Below are 23733 nucleotides of genomic sequence, written 5' to 3'. Positions count from 1 at the left end.
GGCATCAAATTTATACTCGCCCCATTATCACACAAAGCACGAGCAAAATCATGGTGCCCAATAGAAAAAAAAATGGTGAATGCCCCAGGATCTCCCTATTTCTGCACAGTTGTAGTTGAAATGATGGAACTCACAGTGTGAGTCAAACTCACGGTTTCATTCTATACCGTTTTCTTCTTATTTAGCAGATCCATCAAATATTTCGCAAAACCGGGCATCTCCTTGACAGCTTCCAAAAAGGGAAAATTTAGAGATAACTGCTTCAATTGATCATAAAACTTCTCAAACTTAGCATCTTCCTTCTTCTTTACCAACCTCTGAGGAAAGGGAGGTTTAGATTCGAATAGCTGCGTCAAAGGGCGGAGAGCCCCTTTCACAGCCTGCTTACTTGTGTCATCAGCTTCTTTCACCATCTCTGGAATATCAGCAACCTTCTTGTCAGTAGGAACCTCATTGGCAATAATGGGTGTTTCAGACTGCACCTCATCCTCTTCATCTATTTGCTCAAGATCAATCACCTTCTCAGCAGCCCCCTGGAGTGTTTTACCACTCCTAGTAGTGATGGCAAATGCACGGTCTACACCGCCTCCCCCATTCTTAGGATTTGGAATAGTGTCACTCGGAAGTCCTCCCTTTTTAGGAGGGTACTGCTCTCTAGAAATATCCCTCATCTGCGACTCAAGCTTCTGAATAGCCGTTGTATGGGAACCCACTGTTTCTGTCAGCCCAGATAAAGTCCTTTCAGACTTAGATTGATTTGCTAGAATCTTCTCAAGCATTGCTTAAACCTTCGAACTACCCTTCTCTATTGACTACCCTTTTGGTGGTATATAAGGATTGGAACTCTTGTTCCCAAAGTTGTTGCTATTGTTGTAGCTCCCTTGGTTCGCACCACCATAATTATTGTTGTAGTTCCCAGAGTTGTTGTAAGCACCTTGACCTTGTTGAGGTCTCCATTGATTCTGATTCTGATAGCCACCATGGTAATTCTGTCTTTGATAACCCCCTTGAGAGTTATTAACAAAATTTGCTTCCTCAACCTGCATAGGTGGCCCATCAAGGAACGGACCATCTTGAGCATGGTACATCCCTTTTGGCAAAATTGTATCATCCTCACAAACATTTACCTTCTTGATTTGAGATTCATCAAACTTCTTCGTCAGTAAGGAAATTTTTGTTGCAAGTTCTACCAATATTTGCTAGGTGTCTTGATTCTCCTTCACTATATTCTGGATCACAGCACTACCATACGGTACCACATCAGCACTGTTTGAGTGCCAAGCCTGATTATGAGTTGTCAGCTTGTTGAGTATGGTGGTCACTCGTCGGAAGGTCTTGTTCATAAAACAACCATCAGCTGCATTGTTAGCTACTGATTGTGTTACTGGATCTAACCCTCGGTAGAACTTCTCCATCAATATATTTTCCGAAAAACCATGATTCGGGCTCTTCTGCAAATATTCCTTGAATCTCTCCCAGGCTTCATATAATTGTTCCCCCGGTCGCTGCTTAAACTCATAAATCTTGTCACGAATTTCAGCCTTCTTGCTAGGGGGGTACCACTTTGTAAGAAAAGCAGTCACCATCTCTGCCCACGAAGTAATGGAATTTCTGGGCAGTTTCTCGAACCATGTTCTTGCTTCTCCAGCTAAGGAATATTTGAATAACCTCAACCGAATAGCATCTTGTGGAACATTGTTCTGGATGTGATTAGGACACACATCCACAAAATTCTGCAAATGACGTGAGGGTCATTCTCGGTAGAGTTTCGAAAGTACCCCTCAAGCTTCAACAGCTGGTATAGAGAAGAGTCAATTTTCACAGTAGCAGCTCCAACTCGAGGCTGAACAATAGCAGATGCATAGTCCTCCTCTGGAACAAGATCAGCGAAAATATTCTCATCATCAGATTCATTCGCCTGATTGTTCAACCGATTCCCCTAGTTACCAGCACGTTGATTTTGCTGATTCTGATTCATGTTCACCTGGTTTACACAGAGTAGCAAACAAGGTGTGATGGAATAAGCAAAAGACTTCAATCAAAGCAAACACTATTTAGTAATTTCAAAACCGTATTCCCCGGCAACGGCGCCAAAATTTGATACACTCAAATTACACCTATTAATGGTATAACGCGGACGTTGTCAAATATAGTAACCCAACAAGGATGGGGTCGAATCCCACAGGGAATATGGTCTGAAAAGGTTACTAAAGTCGTAGATGCTAAGTTCTAGGTCTAATGTCTTAATCCGATGATTTTGGTAAAAATTGGTTTTTTCTATAACTAGTTGCTAACTATCGCTTTGGTGGAAATTTATGGTAAAAAAGAAACTAAGGTTGTGTCCCCGCTAGATAGGGTGTATGATCATGGGTATTGATCATAATATACTTATAATGGATCATTATATGAATGCACTTAATTTCTATGTGAATCTCTACTATTTCCCAATAAATAAAGATTATGTCTTTCTATGATTTTCCCAAATATAAGAAAGTAACCATGAAGAACGATTAATCATGCCAAGTAAATTCTTCTTATTCCTAATTGAATTTATTAAACAAAGTTTAAAGCTTCAAGTCCTTGTTAGTTATTCTTACCAACCCTAATTATTTTTCCAAATAAATTAAGGTTTATGGCTTTAATCAATGTTTGCAACCATTAATTATGAATGAAGAATGAAGAATAACTAAACCCTAATAATCCATTATGTGTATATCATTCACAAAACCCAACCACAAAACACCCATCATTGAGTTCACAACTCTAGTAAAGGAATTTAGCTACTCATAGAAGAAGAAGAACAATAGGAAATAATGGAAATCATAATGCTCACAATTGATTACTTGGACTTGAGAAATTACTTGCAATTGTTTGTAATCTCCAAAAGAATTCAAAATTATGAGTAACCAATGCTAGGGAAAGTAAAAACTGAGTTCTGTAGTCATATGTTTACAAGAGACCTAAAATCAGGTATTTATAAGAGTCAAACCGTGCAAAAATAGGATTTACAAAATTGTCCTCGATGGAAAAATGTACGGACCGTCCATTTTATACGGTCCGTAGAATTAGTGCCAATCTTCCGTGAATTCTCTCCAGTTGTCAAATGCACGATCAACTTTTACGGACCGTAGCTATTATACGGTCCGTATAACTTGCCCGTGAATTCTTTTCTCTTTCAAATTCTTCTGGAACCAATATACGGTACGTTTTACGGACCGTAAATATTATACGGTCCATACTTCTTCTCGGACTTCTAATTCAAGTTTTCCTCCTTTCTGTTAAGCTTCTATGCTGGATTTTACAGACCGTGAATTTTATACGGTCCGTATGTTCCTCCGTAAGATCCGGCTGCAATTAGTTTTCTCTCCTTTGCACAAATTTTTACTCCATTTACATGACTTGCTCCCAAAATACGTTACACATCTGCAACATGTCACAAACACATCAAAAAGACCAAAACTTGCTTAAAAACAAGTAAAACTTATAGCCAAAAAGTATCGAATGTGCCATAATTTCACGGCACATCACTCACCAAGGTTGAGGTATGACAAAGATGACATAAAGTAGAAAGCTAAAATAAATTGTTCAACAGGCCACATTTGGGCCCCAAAAAATACAAATTAAATAAATTGTTTATCAGCCCATCTAAGGGCTCCAAGACCTTTTCAATGACACCTAAGGCCCATCTCCATTGCATCCTCCCCACAGAGTTGTAGCTGATTAGACTTTCGGGCTTTGTCCCAGTTGTGCCAGTAAGCAAAGCCTCTATAAAAGCAAGTGACCACGAACCACATGCCCTACTAGTGTCATTGCGGGGGAAATTCTTGCTCCTATAGAATTCCCACGGTTTATTGAGTAACTTTGCAGGCAAGTGTGCGAACATACCACTCTGTTTTAGTAACTTAGGCCACAATTCCAATACGGGCTACATGTAACAAAAGAAAGCATCATCTAGGTAGACAGGAACGTTGCAGTCATAAACATTTATCACTCACTCTTCAATCTTGAACTCGAGAGTGACAAAATGTATGACATTAATATTCATCACTGTTAAAACTCTCTTTGCACCAGCCTACGAACAGCTACCCGAGTAGTGTCTAATACCTCTACAATAATTGACCACTTTATCATCCCACCGAAATTTAGCAAGTCTAACCTCCAAAGGCATGACATTCGGAACTGTCCTCTCATTTGTCAAATTTGTGTACCTCTTGAGAATGTTATTGTAAAAGTTGAGGTGCAGGATTATGTCAATGGAATCATAGTACTCAGGGAAATTGATTTGCCTCATACGCATTAGAAGCAGGACCTCATCTACATGCTAAAGTAAAAGTAGTAAAACAGTTAGTTACTTGTTGTAACAAATAAGTAGATTATTGCAAAAAAATAAAGGACTTGTTGCAACAACTATGTAACTAGCTGTAACATATTCAACAAAATAAAGGACCTGTTGCAATAGCTAGTTAACTTGCTGCAAAGGATTTAACAAAATAAAGGACTTATTGCAACAATATACTGAATTAGATAGATATATACAAGTGTTGAAACTTACCCAATCCTCCCGCCAAATATCCATGCTTGTCACAACCTTGAAGTCAAGGACCCCAAATTCATGCACTGAGTACATTATTTTTCCACTCTTTTTGGCTTTGAGCACAGTGTCAAGCTTTTTCTTTCTTTGGGCATTTACAGGCTTGAAAATGTCCATCTTCTTTAGCACTTTTGGCTCAACATCAGGAAGAGAAGTCTCAATTGAATTACTGGGAGTACCAGCAGGTTTCCTTGATCTAACTGATGCAAGTGCCTTGGCAATTGCTTTGCCCCTCCGAACATGAATAGGAGTATAGGGTGAGGAAAGGTTCTTTTATGGATTGATATCCCTCTTGGATATCAAACTCTGGATAGAAGTGTTTGTTGCTTCTTGTGCCTGCACCAACTCCTCAACCTTTGTGTTACACCTCGGAAATTTCCCCGTGAACGTACAACGAATCGACTAACGAAGAATACGGGTATAGGATGTTTTAATAAGAAGGGATGACGTTTGACGACCCTAAGTAAGATTTCAAAGGCAATTGCAATAAGAGATAGGTTATGCCCCACAATGACTAATCATAGGTTTTGAAAATGTGAAAAGTTGCAGATTAGCATTTTGGCCCACTCGGTCGTAAAATGAAATACGGACCGTAAAGTGGTATACGGCCCGTAAACTACCATGTCGTATTTCAACTTACAAAACTTCAACTTTCTGCCAAATGTTCAATGGTTAAATACGACTTGGAATACAAACCATAAATTGAAATACGGCCCGTAAATCACCATGACCTCCAGCAGACCTTTCTGGTTCTGTTATGCTTAAATACGACCACGAAATAGGGCCCGTAAACTAGAATACGGACCGTAAACTGGGTTTACGACCACTGTGCACTTCAACTACTATTCATTCCGGATCAGATTTTAAGTTATTAAAAAGGAGACCCAAGCTCATTAATTCATTTCATTTCCACGATACTTCTCTCTAGAAACCTCTAGAATATTCACCACTCTTCATCTACAAGAAAACAAAGGAAATCAAGGATCAATATCAAGAACCCAAGTGAATCAAGTGTATGAAACTCATCAAAGCTCATCCAGGTTAAGGAATTTCAAGAGAAGTAAACTAGGGTTTTGGGTGCAAGAAGAACAATACCACTCAAGGCTTGTTCCTACAACATATAAGGTAAGTTTTATCGTATTTACATGTTATTTAGGCTATGGAAGAGTTGAAACACTTGAATTATAGAAGGATGTAAGAAACGGGTCATGAAAGTGTGAATAGTAGCATTGTTGAGTAAAGGGGTGGATTGAGCCATGATCATTGATAAGTTGTGACTATAAAAATGTTATGAATGACATTTAGAACATGAAATAAGTAATATGCACGAGGAAACACGATAGTAAGCTATAACCATAAATGTGGAGAAATGAAAGAGAAATGGTGGATTGTGGTCAATGTATATAAATGATGATTGTTGATTGCAGTATTGTGAATGTTATTGTGAGCGTTTGGGAGTTGATATAGAATATGAGAAAAGTAGTATAAATAAAGGAAGCGCTGCCCAATTTTCCCTAGAATTACTAACGCGTTCTTATAGTCGATTAACTAACGTAGTGCGAATTCTCTCTTGAAGGTAGAAACGTGATATCGAAGGAGAACAAGCAAGCGCTAGCTTAGTTAAACGTCAAAGGTATGTAAGGCTTATCCCTTCCTTCAAAGGCATGAATCTTTCAAGCTTTCCATGATCCTCCTATACGATGGAACTTATGAGTCCTTAAATATACTAAACTACATTCGAGCATGATAATGATGATGATGAGCTAGAGTATAGCGATCCGATAGTTCATGATGTGATGATACTATAACGTTAATGATGTCATTATTGTTAACACTCAATTTATGCACTATTTCCTTCAAGGTGAGATAGAATGCTCATAAATGCTCATAATATGATCAGGGGTTTACGACCTTACGTCACCCCGACGTAGTTATGGTTGTCTTCAAAGCCTAATGTATGCTTCTAACGATGAATGTGAAATAATGCTAAGTCATGATATGTCCATAAGATAATGAATAGTGGTAGCTTATAATATGCCTATGTTATGTATGGAAGTTGTCGAGCTATGATAAGATTATGATACGTTCATGAGATGTGTAATAGTGATGGGTTATGATTGATTATGTGATTATATGACTCCACCGCGCCAGAATGACCGGGCATGTCACCGCTAAGGCGGGCTGCATATGATTCCACTGTGCCTAGATGGCCGGGCATGTCACCGCTAAGGCGGGCTGCGATGTTACACCGAGCCTAGAGGGCCGGGCATGATCACCACTAGTGGGCGGCATATGATGGTTACCCGGACGCGGGTTAACGATGGGGATTGTGATATGACGAGACATATGATGTGATGACATATATACCATGATGATGTAAAATGTGATATATGTACAAAATGAATTTGCTTATGACACTCTTGTAGGTTGTATCTTTCTCTTATGGCTCACGATCCTTCTATTATGTTTATTTCACTCTTGTCTTACATACTCAGTACAATGTTCGTACTGATGTCCGTTTTCTTTGGACACTGTGTTCATGCCCACAGGTAGACAGGGAGGCGAGCTTGAGCCAGACTCGTAGGAGTAGTTAGCTGATTGAAAGCACTCCTTTGTTCCGGAGGTGCTTGATTATTCTTTTGTGTGTATTTGTATATGTTGGGCACGACGGGTCCTGTCCCGTCTACATGTCTAGTACTACAGTAGAGGCTCGTAGATACACAGTGTGGGTTATGTGGTTTCACGAGGTTACCGTTATGTATATGTATACATCTATTATTTTGATAGCCTAATGGCTTATGTATATAAAAGAGTGTTTTTATGTTCCCAAATGAAAGGATGATTTTCTTATATCCTAAGCATAAATTGATAAAGAAATGTCGGATGAGTATAATGCGTAGTAGAACGAGTGGTGCTCGGTGGTTAGCCCCGGGTACCCGTCACGGCCCCTAGCTGGGTCGTGACACTTTCTAACTAAATTATCCATTTTCTCCTTGCGAGTGGTGCATTCACAAGCACATGAGGGCACCTTAGAGGTACCGGGACCAACATCAGTAAATCTTCTATCATTCAATCCACCACCACTAAAATTACCACCAAATTCTCCAACACCACTAAATCCAGCAACTGGAGTAAATCCACCAATATCAACATCATTATCTTTTAATTTTTCCGCAGCAATACTTGCTGGGACATCATCACCACCACCAACACCACCACCACCACCACCAACAGTATCAACAGGTTGAATAACACCACCAACAGTATCAACAGGTTGAACAACACCACCAACAACATCAACAGGTTGAACAACATCACCAACAACATCAACACCAATATCACCACCAGCAATAACACCACCAACAGCATTAACAACAACAGCACCACCAGCAACAAGACCACCACCACCACCACCAGCAACAACATCATCAACCCCAGTTTATTCCCTTGTGATGGCTGCCACTCCAGCCAATTCCCTTTTGAACCCATCAATCAATCTGTCAGGCACAGATTCTATGTGCACCAAAGTGATAAGGCATGGCATCTCCAAGTCTCGTATTGTCGGGACAAGCCATGGGTGCACAACCTACAACAAGAAAGTAGATATATCAAAATGATACTAAATCATGAAAAGAAAATCCTATTTAAAAGAAGTTATCAACTCAGAGGTTGTTGCAATAGGTTACACATCTGTTGGACATTGTCCAACAGATGGGTAACTTGTTGCAGTAGGTTACTCATCTATTGGATATTGTCTAACAGATTAGTAACTTGTTGCAACAGATTATTGTACTTGTTATAAAAACTTACTGTAACAAATTCAAAAGTTATCAGATTAGCAAATAAAGTGATATGTTTCAACATGTGTGATACTTGTTGGACATTTTCCAACAGATGGGTAACTTGTTGCAGCAGGTTTCTCATCTGTTGGACATTTTTCAACAGACGGGTAACTTGTTGCAGCAGGTTACTCATCTATTGGATATTGTCTAACAAATTAGTAACTTGTTGCAACATATTATTGTACCTGTTGTAAAAACTTACTGTAACAGATTCAGAAGTTATCAGATTAGCAAATAAAGTGATCTGTTGCAACAGGTGTGATACTTGTTGGACATTTTCCAACAGATGGGTAACTTGTTGCAACAAGTTTCTCATCTATTGGACATTTTCCAACAGATGGGTAACTTATTGCAGCAGGTTACTCATCTATTAGATATTTTCCAAAAGATTAGTAACTTGTTGCAACAAATTATTGTACTTATTATAAAAACTTACTGTAACAAATTCAGAAGTTATCAGATTAGCAAATAAAGTGATATATTGCAACAAGTGTGATACTTGTTGGACATTTTCCAACAGATAGGTAACTTGTTGCAACAGGTTTCTCATCTGTTAGACATTTTCCAACAGATGGGTAACTTGTTGTAGCAGGTTACTCATCTATTGTAAAAAGTAGTTGCATGTTACAACAGATTCATCTATTGGGTAACTTGTTGGACAATGTCTAATAGATTCAAAACTTATTGCAACAGATGCATGTTTTGTTGCGGTAGATTACAAAAGCTGTTGTAACAATTAGTTATCTGTTGTAAAATATTTAAGCTTATAGAAGTTAAGTTTATTCTATATGAATGTGTTCTAATGCTTACAGCTTCCTTAGGGGGGTTGAAAATGTCAACACTCAATTTTGTGTTGTTTTTAGCAGTCAACCATTTAAGAATTCTTGGAAAGGTAATTTCTTCAGAGTATTCCTTGACTTAATGCCGGAGGTGAGGAATGGCTTCAAATGCCCAAGTCTAGAAAAAACGATGCCATCAAAAATCAAAATAGTGATTGAAATACAATAACAAAAAGAAAGTTTACCATGAAAGCCCAAGGGAAGCATATAGGTTGACCGTCTTCCCCGTTGGCTTCAATTCTCTCAACAAATATTTAATAGTCAACCAAAAGCTTTTAAGACTCCAGGAATAGTTGTTGAAGGTATCATAATCCTCCGTAAGTTTAATCAATCCAAGCGGTATGTTATTGTTTATGTCTTTTGCCCAAAGAACACCGTGCACAGACCAAACTAAGCACAACGCCTCCTTGTGCTTTTTTGAGAAAGTTTTGGACTCCAAATCTTCCAATAATTTCTTCTCTTTGTAGCTCTTCCCCACTAAATCTATCAAAGAGACATCATTCTTAGCTTTGGAATCCTTTGCTTTCTTGGCTGGCTTGGTTAATACAACAGTAGGAAGAGGCTTACAAGAATGACATCTCAATCCAGTAACTATGGCAACCTCCTTCATGCAAAAGCAAACCGGCATGCCATAGTAATTAATCCAAACCTCGTCCTTTCTATCATAAATAATCCTACACTTTAAAAGCCCAGACACCATTGTCATTTGAAACCGCACATCGATTTCTTCAGGCAAATCTTAATAGAGCCCAAAGCAGCTAGCCCTAGAGAAATTCTCCAACCCCTGCTACCGAAGAATGCCTCTAAATTTGTCAGAGCCCTTGCCTATGCTTGATTTGACCACAATATCACTGGACAGATCATTATTTTCATTTAGCGGCATCCTCACGCCATACTTTTCAATGCTAAAACTCTTGACGACCTCGTCAATGGAAGGTCTATTGGGATCTATGCCAATACTAGAAGACTCACTAATATTGGCATCCACATTATGTTTCCTCTTTTTTCTTAACTCGGCCAAGGTCGTCGACATGTGATCTATAGTTTTTTCTTCGTCTTCTTCATTACCCTTTTCAGTTTCTTCATCTTCTTCATCTCTTTCCTTATCTCCTTCAACAGATTTTTCATTATCTTTTTCAGTTTCTTCTCTAGTTTCTTCATCTTTGTCCACTTCATCATCTCCTTATTTTCTTTATCTTCTTGTTGTCCTACACTTTGTGCATTTTTATATCTTTTTTCTTCATGCCCAACAGAAACTTCAACTTGAGAGGTTTCGTGGGTTTCCTCTCTTTCTGAAGCCCAGTTTCACTAACTCTTTCCTCTACATTTGTTGATTCACCCATAGCACTCACAAGTTCATCTAATGGTGTTTGTACCTTGGCTCTTTACTTTCTCCCTCAGTTGATTTCTCTCATTTTCTTTTAACTGGATCCATTTTATCTAGACACAGGAGATAAAAAAAACAGTTTTAAGTGATTAGTGCAACATACAAAGTAAAAAGGGAAAAAGAATCCGCTGCAACAAGTAATCAGTTATTGCAACAGATTAAGAATCTGTTGCAACAAAATATGAAGTTGTTGTAACAACTTATTACTTGCTGCAGCAGATTCTACAACTGTTGGAAATGAAAAACAGTAGCAACACCTTAGCAACTATTTTGATTTTTTACAATAGCTTGTTAATATGCTGCAAAAACTGTTTCAGTTGTTGCAAAAACCTCAACAATTGTTTTGATTTTATCCAACAACTGTTGGATGAAATCAAAAAATTTCCTAAACCATACCATGACAGCAATAACAATAGCAAAAACATCTATATTTCACTACAAACACACAACAATCACAAATCTCACTCACAACTTAAACAAAATATACCAAATAGGGTTTTTTTAACCATGCAACCTCAGCAGATGTTTGCAATTGTCAAACAACTGCTGAATTTGCTGCACCAGGTAACCTAATTTGTTGGAAAACATCAACAAAATTGCAAGCCCTTTTTTTGAAACACTAAGGAGAACAAGAACAAAAACAACACCAAAAACCATAATTTCACAACCACATATACTATTTACAAACTCACAAACCCCAACAAGTACAACAAATACACCAAACTACAACTTCTCAAACTCAGAACAACAAAACAAACAACATTTAAGACAAACTCATGTTCTTCTTCATCTTCTCTAACTAAAATCATTATTTTCACACTTTGATTTCAAAACCCTAACTTTTGAACCAAGTGAAAGAAAAAATTTACCTGAGAATGAATAGAGAAACAACAACAATAGAGAGAGAGAGAGAGAGAGAGAGAGAGAGAGAGAGAGAGAGAGAGAGAGAGAGAGAAAGAGAGAAGCGAGCAGCAGCAGCGACGAGGAAGAACAAATCTCTTGATTTTGAAGAGGAAAAACGAGATGAAGGCAGTGGCGCTGGTAGGGGTGGTGGCTTTACCGCCTAGAGGAAGAACTATTTTTTTTAAATAATGAAGTGGGGGTCGTGGGGGTTGGTTGGAAGGTTTTGTATAATGTGTGTGCGCTTTTGTGTATTTTGTAAAAGATTAATGATGTAACGACCCGTTTGGTCGTTATAGTTTTTTCGGTATTTTCACCTGCTACCGAGCATTGATTAGCTCGCTTTTGACCCGAGGGGACCGTTGATATGCTTCCCGGGGTGCCTAGACCGAATTCGGGCAACTTTGGTGGAAATATAGGCTTAAAATGAAAAATGGTTGACCCAAAGTTGACTTTTGGGCAAACAAACCTTTTTCGGAATTCCGTCGATTCCGAGAGGTCCTGATGGTTGTTTAGAACTAGTGTGTGTGTTTGATCCGGTTTCCAATGCACTTGGGTGCATTTCGGGACTTGGGATGGAAGTTTGGAATTAAGGCATCGGGGGTTGACTCGGTTAGCGAGACCTTCGTTGGGAATTTCGAGGCCACAAGTGCGTTCGTAGTGCATCTTTATGTCGGACTATGTATCTGGTATGTGAGCAGATGGCCTCAGGAATTAGTCAGAAAATCAGATCGAAAGGAAATCTTGGGTTAAGTTTCTGGTGTCTTGTGCCCGCTTTAGCGACACCAGACCGCGGCAGCGGCACCGCTGGAGTGGTAGCCCTGCCGCTGAAGCAGTCAATGACTTTTAGTCATTATCGCTGAAGCGGCCAGGTGGTCGCTGGGGCGGCGCTACCGCTTCAGCGGGTGACGGGCAGTTAATAATATTAATGAAGTGTTAAAAAGCCCTAGACCCTCATTTTACCCCGTTTCGATAATTGAGCTTGAAGAAACTTCTCTTAGGGATATCTGGAGGAAAATCTTGGAGGTAATTCCTACTCACTTCTTCATTCTTCCTTTAAACCATAATCATATTAAGATTCCCTCTTCTCCCTTAATGAACCCAAGGTGGTAAGAGTTGAAAGAGGGTTTGGAAGAACATGGTTCTAAGGATTACTAATGAATAAATTGGTGATTTTTTGTTAAATATTGACTAATCTAGGCTCATTAATCATAGACCTTCCACTTTTAACGTTGAATTTCAGATTTGGAGATTTAGAGTTTATATCCAATTTGGGGGTTTTGCATGAAATCAGAATCTAGGATAATTATTGAGCTAAATCAGCAATTAAGGGTCGGGTTATGATTTCCTAGTACTTAATTTGGTATTTTGCCCGCGAATTTCCCGTTTTGCCCTTGTGGGACAGTTTCCCCAATTTCTAGGGTTAAAATGGACCTAGTTGTTATCATAGAAATATTAGTATCATTCTTCATGATTTCTAATATAGAATTTGATTATGCTTAGACTACTTTGGTTCTGAGCTTCAGAGGAAGGGCAAGGCAAAAGAGTGACTTATTGGTGTTGCGGTTCGGCAGTCCAGGTAGGTTATGGTTTACCTTTGGTGAGACTTCGTACAGTAAATCACATATTTAGATTATGATGTTGGAGATAGCATGTGAACCTTCGGGTATGAAGTCGGGATGGATATTGCCTTAGGTTGGGCCTTGAGGTGTGTTGGGACTAGCCACCCTGTTACGTGTGCTTTGATTGTTCAATTGTGTTGGTTTGATGCCATGTGTAGTTAGTAGATACCGACTTCTGTTTATCGTATGGATTTGGATCAATTGACATACTATGTTGGTATTTATACCCGGATATATTGTTGGCGTACCCACTGTTGGTACTTGACTTATTGATATATGTTGGCATACCCACCGTTGGTATTGTGATGTGATACATTGTTGGCGTACCCCGTTGAGGTACTTGTGATATTGAACTTGATTGTTGATGATTGACATATGCAGTGCACGCATTTTCTCATATTTATCATGCATGGCCGATACCCAGTGATGATCCGCTATCGCTGATTGAGCGAAACTGATATTTTGATGAACTCTTTTACTTGAATGATTGTGAAAAGGCCGATGTCCAAAGATTCATTCTGGAATCGTTGTTTATATAAAACTGATATTTTGATGAACTCTTTTACTTGAGTGATTGTGAGAAGGCCGATGTCCGAGGTTCAATTCCGGAATCGTTGATTGTGTGAAATTGATATTTGACAGACTCTTTTACTTGAGTGACTGTGAGATGGCCGATGTCCGATGATATATTCCGACATCGTTGTTGCATGGCCGATTCCGATGTTATTCTGGAATCATTGTTAGTGCATGGACTCCGCGGGTCCCTCAGGGTGGTGCCATTGCGACTCCCTCCGTGAGAAATTAGCCAGGGTCCCGTCTGTCTGTTGGGCAAAGATCCGAGACGGGTGGCACTCAGACTTCGCGAGTCACGCTGGGTTGTGCTACCGAGACGTCGACATTTCCATTCGGAGTACATGTGTACACTTCATTTGCATGGCACGGCATCGCATTCATACCATTATTGCACTGCATTGCATTATGACTTGATTGAGATGTTGTGATGATTGGATTGTGATGATTCTGTTATGATGATGGATCGTGATAATTCTATTGTAGTGATTGGATTGGATTGGATACATTCGGACTTGACAGATTTGGGTTTAGATGCTTTACGTAGGCGATGATGGATATCTGGTTGTGACTATATTGTCTTATACTTGCTAGATTCCTTGTTTATCTGCTTTATCTTCTGAATTGTGTTAACTATACTTAGTCGGCCGATGATGCTTGATCCGCACTTGCTATGAATGCAGAGTACCAGGTCAGATCTACTTCTCCGACCCGTGGCTGATCGACTCTTTAGCTTCCACTCGAGTTTTGCAGGGTGAGCATGGCGTCCACTGACCTTGAAGACTCTCCTATTTCATGTCTTACTTTATTTCAAAGACATAGACATTATGTATTAGTACTTCCAGATTGTATTATTCTCCCTAGATGCTTTTGTATTATTCAGACTAGACACTGGGGTATTTACTGTCTTCCGCACTTTTTACTACTATACAACAACAACAACAACCCAGTGAAATCCCACAACGTGGGGTCTGGGGAGGGTAGAGTGTACGCAGACCTTACTCCTACCAAGGTAGGATGGCTGTTTCCGAGAGACCCTCGACTCAATAAAAACATAACAAGAGGTCAGATACGGCTAAGAGATTCAAAGCGATATGGAAATGAAGTAACGCAAGCGACACAGATAACATAGAATAATCAAAGCACAGGAAATAACAGATAATAGCATAATAGCATAAATTAGAGCACAAGAAATTATACTACGATAATGCGACTATTAATAAGGCAGGGTAATGAGACTATCTACTAGCCTTCTACCCTAATATGGGTCCTCCAAACCCTCCTATCTAAGGTCATGTCCTCGGTAAGCTGTAACTGCGCCATGTCGTGTCTAATTACCTCTCCCCAATACTTCTTTGGCCTACCCCTACCTCGTCTGAAACCATCCATGGCCAACCTCTCACACCTCCGCACTGGGGCATCATAGCACTTTTTACTACTATCTATCTATATATATCGTGAGACTTACATATCTGTTATTTCCGCTACTTAGCTTTCTTTAATTTATGTATTAGTCCATTGTTGGGATAAGAGTTCGCTTACCGAGGTGGGAAGGTAAGTGCCTGCACGGCATAGGCTAAATGAGTCGTGACAAATAAGTTTTAAAAATTATAATTCAATCACATTTTGACTTAATCACATTTTTAAGACAAATTTGACCTTGGCTGGTCAAACTTGTCACCATTTCTAATTAGTAAACTTTTTTGTCACTTTTAGTTTATTTTTCCTAGTAACTAATCTATAAGTTGGAAGAGGAATCCAAAAAGAACAAAATGAAAAGGAAAGGAAAGAGAAAGTCTACAGAAGAACCTCTATGCGGTGGTAATAGGCTAAAGGCCACGTAAATTCTTAATACACACACACACAAAAGTTGATAAACAAAATGATCAAGAGATGAAGTTACAAAAAAATTGTCTTCTCTCTTCTTTCTAGAGAGAGAAAATAGTGCCTTTGTCCACATCTAACCAATTTTAACCACTGAATTTAACTCCCCACATGGGAACATCTGACGAAGAAATGAATGAGCAGAAGGAAGATCTTTTGACAAGAAGTACCTACAAGCCTAAATAATCAACCACTGCGACAGAGACAATTGTAAAAGTACTACAAGCCTAAATAATCAACCATTGCGACAGAGACAACTGTAAAAGTAAGTTTCCTAGATAAGCTTTTAATCGACAACCCCTTTACTATTATAGAATGTATCCAACATGCCTTTAACCTTCTCAAGCTAGAAGATGAACACGAAAATATCCTCAACCACCTGTATTTCATATCCAGATTCGCTATAGAAAAATCAGATTATATGCCCCTTGGAAGCAAGCAGTTATCATAAAACTCATTGGCAAATGCCTAGGCTACCACTACCTCAGAAACCCACTAAAAGTCCTTTGACACCTTAATAAAGACTTTAAACTTGATAGATCTCAGAGAAGACTGTTACTTGTTTAAGCTGACCAATTCAGAAAACTACGAAAATTACTCCATCAAAGACCCTTGGTTCATAGGTTCCAAATACCTTTCTATTTGTAAGTAGGAACCGAAATTTGACCCTGCTCAAGAGATAATCCCTTATGCTATTATATGGATAACACTGATTACTACGATCTTGATATTTTCAAAAAAATTGACAGTCATGTTGGTTCAGTTCTTAAAGTTGATAGTTGTACTATAACAACGTGCAAAGGCCAGTACGCCAAGTTGTGCATCATGGCACAACTAGGGAAAATGCTACTAATTGATATTCTTATTGTAACACATTCTCCAAAAAATTCAATATGAAAATTCAACTCCTCTTTATCAATTATGATGCATAAACCACACTCTTCATTATTGCACCAAAGGTTCAAGAAATGATCTGAACATGCCATCAACTTCATCTGATCTTGCGACAACAAAAAATGGAAAATAAGAAAATGAACAAGAAAAAATAAAAGAGAAGAAGAAGAAGATTAAAAGCAAAAATAAAATGAAAAAAGTAAAGAAAAAAACTTGGATAGTAAAGAAAAAAACTTGGACTACAGTAGAAAAGAATCAACAGAAAGGGCAATAATTTCAAAGAAACTCTTCCTAAGGTCAACATCAACATCAACATCCCTATTAGCCATGAAGTACAAACTAAAAAGGTTAATAATAAAGATATTTATCAGATTGCTCAAACAAGGATAAAATAGACATCCCCTCACATTGCTTAAACAAGGACCATGTACACCCCTACAACTCCTGTGAGTATGGCTTCTACATCACACACTTCTTCCTCTCTAGAAAATTTCATACTTTCTTTACGAGTACATTCACCTATTCATCCTATTTTATCTCCAAAATCCTTGCAAAGAAATCTACCTTTTACCACTTATTCCTTTTGTACTTCACAAAATGTATACCTTAGTGCAAAATCCACTCCCTACGTATCTAAATAGAATAAATTTTTTCCCATATAGTCTATTACCAATATTACTTCATCTACACTCGGTCTACCTCCAAAGGTGCGGTCCAAAATATTATTTCAGAATTAAATGAGTGTGGCTCTTCTCTTCTGGTAATATCTCCAATTATAGATCTTAAGAAAAATATTATTGTACTTCAGCCTAGTTTTAGCTTTATTGCTCCTACTTCTAGCAATATCACATCATCTGGAAAAAAAGGAAGAAACCTCTTAAATAAGCTTTACCACTCCTACTTCTAGCAATATCACATCATTTGGAAAAAAGAAAAGGAAGAAACCTCTTTAATATAAAACTATGCACCTTGCTGCTCTTTTGGAGCTTCACCATAATACTATGAGTAGTTCCTCAAATCACTCACAAACTACCAAAAAGATTGTCGTCCACCCCACTCTAAGATTTCGACGATTCTGCCAGAACCAAAATCACCAATCTCCTCTCCACAACCTTCGACGAACATGAAGCCCTTACAAGTATTCGAATCAAATCCACTTTATCTGATAAAGTACTACCCTTTCAAGGAAACCAATTGACTCAATCAAGTATTCTGCCCCCTTTAAATTTTTGGAAAGGTCACAACTTAGTACAAAATCCATGACTTCTTACCCTCCGATGGTATCCGTCCCAGAAATGATTCAGAGCTACCAAAATATGGCGACTCTTCACTCAAATCAGACACAGGAACTGGTCAAACTAGGAGTATCGCTGCTGCAAATACGACAAGCTCAACTACATCTGTGGAGAACTTAAACTTGCCATCATTGCCACAGATATACTATGTCGGTTTATCACTGCCTCAACTACTACAAATATGGCACCGGAGGAACTTCAAAATCCAACGTAGAAGAAGCAATAGAATTTTGGGGCTGCAAGATTCTGTTGGTAATTGAACGATAGATAGTGAGGGGATCCATAATATCATCGCTAACCACTTCCATCAAATTTACACCAGTCCTTGAAACTAGTCGTAAGGAATTTATTGCCAAAGCCCCTAATTGCCTTACCATTGATGATCAACATTCACCTGAATCGGCCGCTTTGAGTCGCTAAAAATTTTAATGCTATAAATTCTTTCAAGCCCCTTAAAGCGCCTGGACGGGATGGTCTGCACCAGATCTTTTATTTAGAAATTTGGAATGATAATAACTTTTCTATTATCAAAACATGTATGGATGCCTTTTCCTCAGCTGCCATTCCTCCCGAAATTAATAAAATCTTTATTACTCTTATTGCGAAGGTGAAAACTCCTGAACTTATTACCCAATACCGCACTATAAGAACTCTGCAATACTATTTATAAAATAATTACTAAAATTATCGTTAATCTTATCAGATTATTTTTGGACAAAATTATTAGTCCTACTCAAAGCAGCTTTATTTCTGGTCGCAAAGCTTCTGATAATGCTATTATTAGGGCTGTTCACAGTTTTGGTTAAAACCAAAATCAAACCGAAAATTTAACCAAATCGAATAAAATAACCGACATTTGGTTTAGTTTGGTTTGGTTTGGTTTTAAATTTGAAAAATCGATAATATTTGGTTTGGTTATGGTTATAGTAAAAAATAACCGAATAAATAACCGAACCAAACCGATAATTATATACATAAAATTTATAATTATTTATATGTATAATATTAACTTTTCATAAATAATTAAAGATATTTTATACCTTTTAATTTTGATCTACTTATTTTAAGGCCCATGTCTTAAAAGAATATGTCCAACAATCCAAGCCCAACTCTAATAAGTCGTAAACATAAGGATTGTTTGTATTTTGAAACCTCTGTTTGACTTGTTCTTTTGAATCTAAACTGCGTTGCAAGTTTGGTCCACCTGATTTGCCAACAGCGTGTCTTTCCCTCAATATGCAGCAAAGTTCACCCTTGTGGGCCATGAGGAAAAAAAAGCTTCATAAGAAATTTGAAGAATGTAGAGAGAGAATATTTGAATTGTCACGGCTAGTCATAAACCGAAAAACCGAACCAAACCGACAATAACCAAACCGGTGGTTATTATTTTACTTGGTTTGGTTATGGTTTTAGACATTTAAAAACCGACTAAATTGGTTTGGTTATGGTTTTAACCAATAACCGACCCAAACCGAACCATGAACACCCCTAGCTATTATTGTTCAAGAAGACGTTCATTCTTTCAATAAGGCTAAAGGAAAAATTTGTAATATGATAAAAGCCTTTGACAGACTTGAATGGCCATTCGTTTGGTACTCTTTAGTCAACTTAAACTTTCCTCATAAAATTGTTGTCATTATGGAATGCGTTTCCTCTTCTTTTATTTCATCCTTATCAACAGAAAGTCCACTAAATTTTTTAATCCAACAAGAGGTATAAGACAAGGTGACCCCTATCCCTTGTCTGTTAATCATTTGTATGGAATCTCTTCCTAGACTTACTGACCAGGCAGTTGACCAATGTTTCTGGTCACCTATTAAAATCTCAAGAACATCTCCTCCCTTTCTCCATTTACTATATGTTGATTACCTTATTCTTTAAGTAAAGCTAATATGACAAATACTGCCACTATCACCTCTATCTTCAACCTTCTTGGTAGTAAGTCCTCATAAAAAATAAAATTTCTAAAGTCTAAATTATTTTTTCAAAAAATGTCCCTTCTAATCTTGCACACAAATTTTGCTACTACTTTGAAATTTTAGATCTCCCTCAAAAATTTGTAACTATCTTGGCCTCCATACCACCAACAGTCATCCTAGGAGTAAAGTTTATCAACTTATCCTAGATCGTAAGAATAACCGACTAAAAGGTTGGAAAGCAAAACTTCTCCCCTTGTAGGAAGAACTGCGCTGGTCAATTCCGTCCTTGCAACAATTCCTAATTATGCAATGCAAATCAACATGTTGCCAGAATATTCTAGAAATCAAAACGATCGGATCCAGAGAAACTTTCTTTGGAGAACCACTGCGAAAAAATAAGAATAATTCATCTAGCCAACTAGGACACTGTCACTCTTCCCAAACAAGCACGGGGCCTGGGCATCTATAAAACCCATGGAAAAAACTCTGCCCTTATATCTAGCCTATGCTGGCGTTACATCAAAAATAGCTCCCTGCTATATAGGTTAAGATCCTCAAAAGTAAGCACGAGACAAGGTACAACGAATATGGCTACAAACCATCTGATTCCTATATTTGGAAAAACATGTCTAGAACCAGTCTATCTTCAATAGAAGAATATATTGGAATATCAATTATGGGGCTAGCATAATCTTTGGTCCGATAATTGGATCTGCATGGGCCATACTCTTAGAGAACTTATTCAAGGTCCATTGACTATGAACGATTCCACCCTTTCAGTGGCAAACATTTTGATCAATGAAACATGATATTTTTCACATCTATCCTTTCAATTACCCTAGTTTATTACTCAACCCATTCAAAATACTTACATTAAAACTTCTTAATTAACCAAAAATGTATACCTATTACTGGAATTGCAATCCTACAAGTTCCTTCAGTGCTAAATCCGCATATTTGTTGTCTCTTGTTGTTTTTGATAGTATACATCTTAAAAACTCTTTCTCTTGCTTTTGGGTCTAGTAGGTACATGCTATTAATAAGTTTAAATATTTCATGTGGCTTCTTCTCCTTAACAGGTTGCCTGCTTCGTAATCTCTCTTCAAGAGATAAATTATTGCCACCAACACATGCGCCTTCTGTCCAAACACCATCGAAATAACTGGCCATGTTTTCCTCATCTGCCCAAAACCATCTCTTCCCAATATCTATTTTTATGCTTCTTATTCTTTGGACCATTTGGAAGAATAGGAATAATAATCTCTTCCGGAACTCTAATGGAATCATTCCTCCTCCATAATTGTCTTTCAAGGCATTGAATATCTTCACTTAGAGCCTTATTGGATGGGCTTATACCTATAAGCTGCAAACAGCTTATAAGCTAAAAAAAAATGTTGGATAGTCTAACTTATTTTTTTGGTTTATAAGCTGCTTTAGATAAGTTAAGTCAAATGGGCCCAATTATTTTTTTGAGCTTATTTTCATTTTTTTGCGCGGATTGCCCTTCATTTGGGGTGATCTTTAAATTTTGCCCCTTAAATTTGTGGTCTTTAAATTTTGCCCTTCATATTTGTGGTCTTTAAATTTTGCCCTTTGCTTGGAAAGATGGGCGAATACATGAAGTTCTGGGTTCGAACCCCCGCTCAGGCATAAAATAAAAAAATAATTTCGCAAGGCAGGACTGGGGGAGTGTATGCCGGATCCAGCATACAATCTTTAAGAAAAAGTTAAAGTTATGCCGGATCCGGCATAACTAAAAGTCTGCCCCTCAAGGCAAAGTCTGCCGGAGGGGGCATATAAAATTTAAACTTTGCCTTATAAGGCAAACTTTTAGTTATGCCTTAAGGAAAACTTACGCCTTATGGGGCATACTTTTAGTTATGTTTTATGGGCACACTTTTAGTTAAGACATTAGTAAAGGTTTACCTTGAAAAGTTAAAAAAAAATACATATATATGCTTCAAGGCAAAATTTGCCCATAAGGCATAAGTATGCCCCCATCGGCATAAGTTTGATAATTCCTTAACAAGTTTATGCCGATGGGGGCATATTTTTAATGGACAAACTTTTATGCTGGATCCGACATAAACTTGTGAAGGAATTATCAAAGTTATGCCGGAACCGACATACTTATGCCAAGTCTGCCCATAAGGCATAAGTATGCTGGGTCCGGCATAACTTTGCTAATTTCTTCACAATTGTATGCCGATGGGGGCATAGCGAAATTTAAACTCTGCCTTGCGATTTTTTTTTAAAATTTTGACTATGTGGGGGTTCGAACCTGAAACCCATGGGATTTAGCGAAGGGTAAAATTTAAAGATTTCAAATATGAGGGGCAAAATTTAAAGACCACCCCAAAAGAAGGGAATTCTGCGAATTGCCCGCTTATTTTAAGCACAAAATAACTTTAAGCTGGCCAGCCAAACACTCAAAAATGCTGAAAACAGCTTATAAGCAACTTATAAGCCAATCCAAACGGGCTCTTAGTATCATCAAAATTCTCCAATCCCCCGATGAGAAAACATATCAGTATCCACCCCCCCCCCCCCCCACCAACAACCCCACCCAAAAAAAAAAAAAAAACAAAAGAAAACTTATAGTAGAAACGGATTCACAGGTACTCATTAAGCTTTTGTCTACTCCAAATGATGAACACTCATATATGTTGTTGGATTGCAGGTTCCTGCTTAAAGAGCTCGGAGTGCCCTAAGTTCGCCATGTCTACCGGAAGACAAATGCCATGGCGGACGAACTCACATCTTTCGAAAAAAATAGAGATCCAATGCTAGGAAAACTTGCATCATTCGAAAAAAGCAGAGACCCAATGCTAGGAAAACTTGCATCTTTTGGAAAAGTTAGAGATCCAATGCTAGATAATAGCAACTGGATCTTTGATAATGATCAAAGCGTACATATTAAAATTTGACCAAAAACTGACATGTGGAACCAAGAAATCTCTCACCACACTTCTATATAGTAAAAATAGTACTATTTCATACTAAAATAATCTAAAAATCAAGCAAAAATAAAAGAATATGAAGTATGATCTCACTAGAAAGAATAAATGAGTAATATTTTGTAGAAATAGAACAAAAGAAACAAAAAGCCATCTAAGGTCAGACAGAATGAAATTCTGGGCTTCCCTGTTATAAGCCACAAGCCCAACAATAAAGAAAGATAAAATGAATAAACAAAAATAAAACAAGATAAATTAAGCCATGTGAAATCTGAAAAGCAAAACAGATTCTCACTATAATTTGAAGAAGAAAATGTGTCTGCTGCTCTATTTTCCCCCAGTGTCCGCTGCTTCTTTGTGCAAGTGTTACTGTAGCTGTTAAGGGGTTGTTGGTAAGAGTGTATAAAAATAGTACTGAATAAGTTATATTAGTAATGTTAAAATTATTTCTTATTCACTGTTTAGTTTAGTGTATTAAGGGTAGTTCTGTCTTTAATTATGCTTATTCATGTTTTACCTTTTGCGCACCCGAAGGATAGCGGCGGGGGGTTTCATGTCATAAAAAAAATGATTCTTGTATTGTTAATAATATGGTTTGCTATGTATAAAAATAGTCCCGCATAGGGTGTTAACTAATGGATGTACTCTTCCGTCTCAAATTATTTATCGTGGTTACTAAAAATAGTTGTTCAAATTATTTGCCACTTTAAAATTTAAGATACAATTAATTATTTTTTCCCACTTTACCCTAAGTAGAATTGTGTCATTAATAGAGATGACACATAAAATAGAGTAAACATTTCATGGAGAGAGATTATAATTTAGATATAAATAAGGATAAAGCTAGTCAAATTTCTTTCTTAATTAATATTTCGTGTAAACAAAAAAATGATAAATAATTTAAGACGGAGAGAGTATTGATGATTATATATAGGTTGAAAACACTACCAAACAAGAAACTAAATAATAACAAAGCTAATACTAGTAGTATTATTTTTCTCCAATATCTCCTGCCAAACCACCCCAACCGTTA

The 23733-nt window shown here is 37.7% G+C and overlaps 1 non-coding gene across 1 annotated transcript; it reads left to right on the top strand.

Moving 5' to 3' along the window:
- The first annotated feature begins 1431 nt into the window (after positions 1 to 1431).
- LOC132629529 (small nucleolar RNA R71) lies at positions 1432 to 1537 on the top strand. The gene has a single exon (XR_009578300.1). It is a non-coding gene; the product is annotated as a small nucleolar RNA R71 (small nucleolar RNA).
- Positions 1538 to 23733: the final 22196 nt, after the last annotated feature.

This window comes from Lycium barbarum, chromosome 2, assembly GCF_019175385.1.
Source record: "Lycium barbarum isolate Lr01 chromosome 2, ASM1917538v2, whole genome shotgun sequence".
Classification (NCBI taxonomy): Eukaryota; Viridiplantae; Streptophyta; class Magnoliopsida; order Solanales; family Solanaceae; genus Lycium; species Lycium barbarum.
The sequence above is the reverse complement of the archived record's forward strand: the minus strand, read 5'-3'. Positions and strand labels throughout refer to the sequence as shown.